This window comes from Notamacropus eugenii, chromosome 3 (genome assembly GCF_028372415.1).
Source record: "Notamacropus eugenii isolate mMacEug1 chromosome 3, mMacEug1.pri_v2, whole genome shotgun sequence".
Classification (NCBI taxonomy): domain Eukaryota; kingdom Metazoa; phylum Chordata; class Mammalia; order Diprotodontia; family Macropodidae; genus Notamacropus; species Notamacropus eugenii.
The window spans coordinates 260,992,451-260,998,450 of record NC_092874.1 but is presented as its reverse complement, the minus strand read 5'-3'; the positions used below and the strand labels follow the sequence as shown (position 1 = coordinate 260,998,450).

General features: G+C 43.8%; 1 long non-coding RNA gene across 1 annotated transcript; it reads left to right on the top strand.

Moving 5' to 3' along the window:
• Nucleotides 1-512: 512 nt before the first annotated feature.
• LOC140534431 (uncharacterized) lies at nt 513-5,392 on the top strand. Its single transcript, XR_011977296.1, has 2 exons — nt 513-1,074; nt 4,369-5,392. It is a non-coding gene; the product is annotated as an uncharacterized lncRNA (long non-coding RNA).
• The last annotated feature ends 608 nt before the right edge of the window (nt 5,393-6,000 follow it).

The window sequence follows — 6,000 nt, the reverse complement described above, 5'->3', positions numbered from 1 at the left end:
AGAAGTAGGAATCTGAGCTTAGGTCTGAAGGTCACCTCAACAAATGTGAGGGGGGAAAATATTCTAGAGAAAGGATGCCCAAAGTAAGGGCACACAGATAGGAGAGGGAATGTTGTGTGTGAGTAGCAGTGAGACTTGGATGGGAGAGGGGAAGAGGACACTAATGTAACACTGCAAAGATAGGAAGGAATCACGTTGTAAAGACCTTTGCTGTTGATTATCCTTTGTCCTTGTTGTTTGCCTATTGAAGACCAATGATATCGTGAAGTAAGGGTATGGGTGATGTCTTGACCTACATGTAAATTGGATTTAAGTGAGGCAGAGTTGTGTAGTTGAATGGAATGAAGTTAGTGAAGACTTCCCAGTGCTTAACAAAAGGCTTTTAGTAGATGGTTAGGCCTAAGTTTTGGTTTCCCAGAAATCATGTGACTTTTGGGAAGACAAAACTTATACTACTCCCCTTGGGTTGCCATATCAGCATAACACAACCCTGCCTTGGGTTGCCACATCAACATCCACATCAACATAACGTCTATTAGTTATTTCACTGCTACCTTGTCCCCTATTCACAGGGTAGACTGTCTCGTATAGATTGTGAGCCTGCCTCCCAGCCAATGGGAGAAAAAGGCCAGCAGGGGGGTAGGATCTGCATTAGGGCTATATAATCTCTATTTTTGCCTTCTGTAATTGTCCCATTCTCCTGTCAGAGAGGAGACACCCTTTATCCAGAGATCGTAATAAAATCTGGCTGCTTTGCTCCTACCTTGAGAAGTCTCTGATTTTTATTTGAGTCAGTGGTCTCAGACCCACACAATTTTGGGGGCTCGTCCAGGATCCGCCCACTTGTCAGAAGACCCTCCTTTTCTGAGTCCATGGGCAGGCGCCAACCAGAGTTTTCTCTAGTGGACCTTGGAGCTTGGGAAGGGTAGGCCTCCACCCCAAATGGGTGGAAGGATCCTGAAGAGGGAAAGTTGGAGAAGCAAAATGAAAGCAAGTGGTAAAGCTCTGGAGCACATTAGTAAGGACAGCAAATTGGCTGGATTCAGTCATGTAAGTTGTGCAGGCACGAGCCAGGTAAGCAAAACCAGGGAACCTTAGAGGTTGGTGAGTGCTTGGGTGACTTGTAGGGGGAGGGTGACCTCTTTTGATAGACAGATTAGACTAATTAAGTCAGTCTCCAACTGGAAGGAGAGGGCAACCCTCCTTGGTTAAAATAATCAAAATGGGACAGAAGCAGTCCCGGACCACTGGTACCAGGAAATCATGTGATATTCCAAAGAACAGTCCTTTGGGGAATAAACTTGAGAACTGGGATGAATTACCAAAGTATAAGGGAAAGGATAAGAAGAAAATGATGCATAGTTTGGGGTGGTATCCTGATAGGAGTGGGTGTAATTTGATCAAATTCAGAGGGCACCAATGAAGCTTGGGAAACTGCCCATCTGATAGCACAGAGAGGACTTACAGGGAAACAAAAATTTCCCCTAAGATACCCTAACTGGGATCATAATAATCCCACTCATAGAGAAGACCTACGAGATCTTAGAACTCTCATAATGCAGGGCATCCAAGACGTCATCCCCTGGAGTCAAAATATGAATAAAATTTCAGTAATTAGGCAAGAAAGAGATGAAACGCCATCAGAATACCTAGGGAGACTTAATGAAAGTATGAGGAAATATTCTGTAATGAGTGAAAGAGAACAAACCCAGACCATGCTCAGATTCTATTTTGTAACGATTTCCTGGCCTGAAAGTATATGTAACCAGGACAGAGAGCAAAAAGAAGGAAAAGGAAAAGATCTCTAAGATTATATTGCAATCTCTAAAACAACAGGAGAAATCTTTGAAACAATGGGAGTCTTTAAAGCAACAGAAAAAGCAGAATAAGGTTATGCTACAGACTGTAGCTAGATCAGTAATGAAACCCACTCCAAGGTGGATGGAGACACCACAGTGAGGTGGAGGTAGGGAAGGGAATTTCCCACCCCAGGAACATCAGGTTCCTTCCTGGAGCATGGGGATGGGGGTCATTTCCTAAACTCCCTTTGTATGTTGGAACTGTGGGAAGGAGGGTCACTTTAAGAGGGAGTGTCCTATGCCTTTTGGAGTTGCCTTCTTGATATAGAAAGCAGAGATATTTTTACCTTTGAGTGGAAGGATGCCAGGATGGGAAGAAAGCAGCAATATAGGTAATGTGTATTGCCCCAAGGATACACAGAGTCCCCTAACCAATTTGGCCAAGTACTTGAAATAATTCTTGAGGGGTACCAGTCCCCTTGTGGGACCTGAGTATTGCACGACTTATTGATTATCGGAGATAGGAGGGAGCATGTTAGTGAAGCATTGATACAGTTGTTGAATTATTTAGGGATGCAGGAACTCTGGGTTTCAAGGAAGAAACTACAATTTGTGGAAAAAGAAGTCAAATAACTACGCAAGTTTTCAGGGTTAGTGAGGTATTATGGACATTGGATTGACTCATATGATAATATAACTAAACCCTTGTATGATCACCTATTGGATGAGAGCCCAGATGTTATCTTTTGGGATGAGGAAAGTCAGGAGAAATTTGACTAGTTTCACCCCTGGCCCTAGCTCTTCCCTCATTGGAAAAACCTTTCCATTTGTGTGTAAATGCTGACAAGGGGATTGCTCTTGGGGTTCTTGCTCAAATAAGAGGAGGGCAGAGAAGGCCAGTATGCTTTCTATCTAAACTCCTAGACTTGGTAGCCAGAGGATGGCCTACCTGCATTCAGGCAGTGGCTGCTACTGCCATCTTGGTTGAAGAGAGCCAAAAGCTCACTCTTGGGGGAAGTTTGATAGTAAGTGTCCCACTCAGGTGAGGATGATTCTTAACCAAAAAGCAAGAAGGTGGCTAACCAACTCAAGGATTCTAAAATATGAGGTTATCTTGCTGGAACAAGATGATTTGGTTTTGTCACAGTACTCAAATGTGAATCCTGCCTCTTTTCTTATTGCTAGCCCAGAGAGTGGCCAAGAGTCAGGGCACTATTGCATGGAGATCATAGATCTCTAGACAAAGGTATGGGAAGATCTTCAAGAATCTCCACTTCCTGGAGGGCTAAATTTATTTGTGGATGGATCTTCATGAATGGTCAAGGGAAAAAGGAAAAATGGATATGCCATCATAAATGGAGATCAGAATTCCCTGGTGGAATCTGGGAGTTTGCCCAAATCCTGGTCAGTACAAACATCTGAGCTCTATGCTCTAAACCAAGCTCTAAAATTATTAAAAGGAGTAGAGGGTAATATAAACACAGATTCTAAATATGCTTGGGGAGTCACACATATGTTTGGGAAAATATGGGAAGAAAGAAGCATGATAAATAGCAAAGGGAAGGAACTAGTACATGCCACATACTTATTAGAGAATTTATTGCTCCCTGAGTCAATTGCAATTATTCATGTAAAAGGACATCAGATTGGAACCTCATTTGAGGCCAGGGGTAACTGACTTGCCGATGAAGAGGCAAAGAGGGTAGGAGAAAGGGAACTTGAGCCTGGTGACCTGATGTTAGTTTTGATTCCCTCCTTTCCTCTAGTCTTCCCTCTCCATCCTTTTCTCAGGAAGAAATTAAAAAGGCCCAAGATCTTGGGCCTCAGAAGGATAGCCATGGGCATTGGTTCCTCCCAGATGATCGAGAGGTACTGGTCAAAGCAGATATGAGATGGGTGCTGCAACATTTGCACCAAGGTAGCCACTGGAGTGCCCAGAATCTGTGTGATACAGTTTTAATCTGATCTGTGCCTGCAGATCTATACACCCTAGCCCAGCAGTTGGTACAGGGTTGCCTTGTCTATCGAAGGACTAACAAGTCAGCTCAATGCCAAACACCCCTGGGAGGATGACTCAGCCTCTTCCAGAGCATACAGGTGGACTTTACTAAGTTGCCCCCAGTGAGTTGTCTTAAATATCTGCTGGTCATAGTGGACCACTTGACCTCATGGGTGGAAGCTTACCCTCTGACTCTTGCAAATGCTCAAGCAGTTGGTAAAGTCTTGATTGAACAAATAATTCCAAGATATGGGATGGTTGAGAGGATAGACTTGGATCAGGGAACGCATTTCATAGCTAAAGTTCTCCAGTCTCTTGTACAAGCTCTAGATATTTCATGGGAGTTTCATACTCCATGGCACCCTCCCTCCTCTGGCAAGGCTGAAAGGATGAATAAGGAAATTAAAAGACAGTTCATCAGATTGACACTTGAAACCCATTTACCTTGGATATGGTCATCCTTACCCAAGAATAGGGAATGGGGAGAGTTGGGACTCAATATTTGAAAGCAAAGACAGGTTTCTTAGAGAATATATATCTATCCTGACAAAGCATATTCGTGTCTTGCAGACCCAAGGCTTGATAGCCCAAACTCCTCCTCTGGGACTTTCTGTACATTGATTCCAGCCTGGTGATTGGGCATTGATTCAGACATGGAAGGAAGAGAAACTCACCCTATCTTGAGAGGGACCCTTCCAGGACTCATCACACTAGAATAAAGAGCCCAGTGACTCCTGCTACTGAATGGACTGTGAATCCAGTAGGATCTGAAGGGGTGAAGTTGCACTTCTGGAAAACATCACCTACCAGGTGGTCACATAGATCATGAAAGAACAAATATTGGAAGTTTATAGGGTGTTTGTTATTACTGATTCTTTTGGGCTTAATCTTTTTCATTCTAGGTCTTTTTATCTTCTAGGGGTTACACATTTCTCTGTTTCTCCTGGAGGATGCTCTGTCCAAAATGATTAGGCTAGAAGAGAAAGCCAAGGGATCAATACGACTCATGGTGGTCAAGAAACAGGGCTGGGTACCAATATATCAGGAGGGACAGCCCAGTCTTCATGGCCTGGAGAAGGAGGGGGATATGATAGTTGGGGCTATGTATCACCCATGGTATGAAAAGTCTTCAAAGGTACAAAAATAAGAGGAGGGATTGAATGGAATGAAGTTAGTGAAGATTTCTCAGTGCTTAACAAAAGGCTTTTAGTAGATGGTTAGGCCTAAGTTTTGGTTTCCCAGAAATCATGTGACTTTTGGGAAGACAAAACTTAAACTACTCCCCTTGGGTTGCCATATCAGCATAACACGACCCCGCCTTGGGTTGCCACATCAACATCCACATCAACATAATGTCTATTGGTTATTCCACTGCTACCTTGTCCCCAGTTCACAGGGTAGACTGTCTTGTTTAGATTGTGAGCCTGCCTCCCAGCCAATGGGATAAAAAGGCCAGCAGAGGGGTGGGATCTGTGTTAGGGCTATATAATCTCTATTTTTGCCTTCTGTAATTGCCTCACTCTCCTGACTACCTGTCAGAGAGGAGATGCCCTTTCTCCAGAGATCGTAATAAAATCTTGCTGCTTTGCTTCTACCTTGAGAAGTCTCTGATTTTTATTTGAGTCGGTGGTCTGGGACCCTCACACAGTCATCAACCAAAGTCTTTCAGAGTCATCAAACTCCAGGAGTGCTGGTGATGGCTCAAGATGACCTTGGTGTCTTTGATACCTGACCAGGCTATAAGCACTTTACAGTGCCTGCTTCATCCGTCTCCAAAGCCATTGGAACAAACTGTTCTCATCTTCCAGTTTTAACCAGGAAAGTCTCCACATGCTTGAGGTAGACATCCCTCTAACTTACTAAAGAGTTTAGAGTCTGTCAGTTACCCTCAACCTGGTCTGGCCCATCTGTCCATGTGGTTTTACTGGGGTGTCATCACTGCACATGCTACAGCTCTAAATGTTAAATGAAGAAATTTATATAGGGGTCCACTGCAGTTAATTGAGTGTGTATGTTTGTGGGGTGGGGAGTGACCATGGCCACTGGCAACTGAGAAGAAGATGGATTGGAGCAGAGTGAGACAAGGCAGAAAGACCAAATCAAAGACTGTTAAGTAATTTAGGCAAAAAGCATTGGGGTCCTGAAATAGGGTGGTAGGTGAGGGAGCAGAGGTAACGTTCCAGATGCAAGATATGTTGTGGG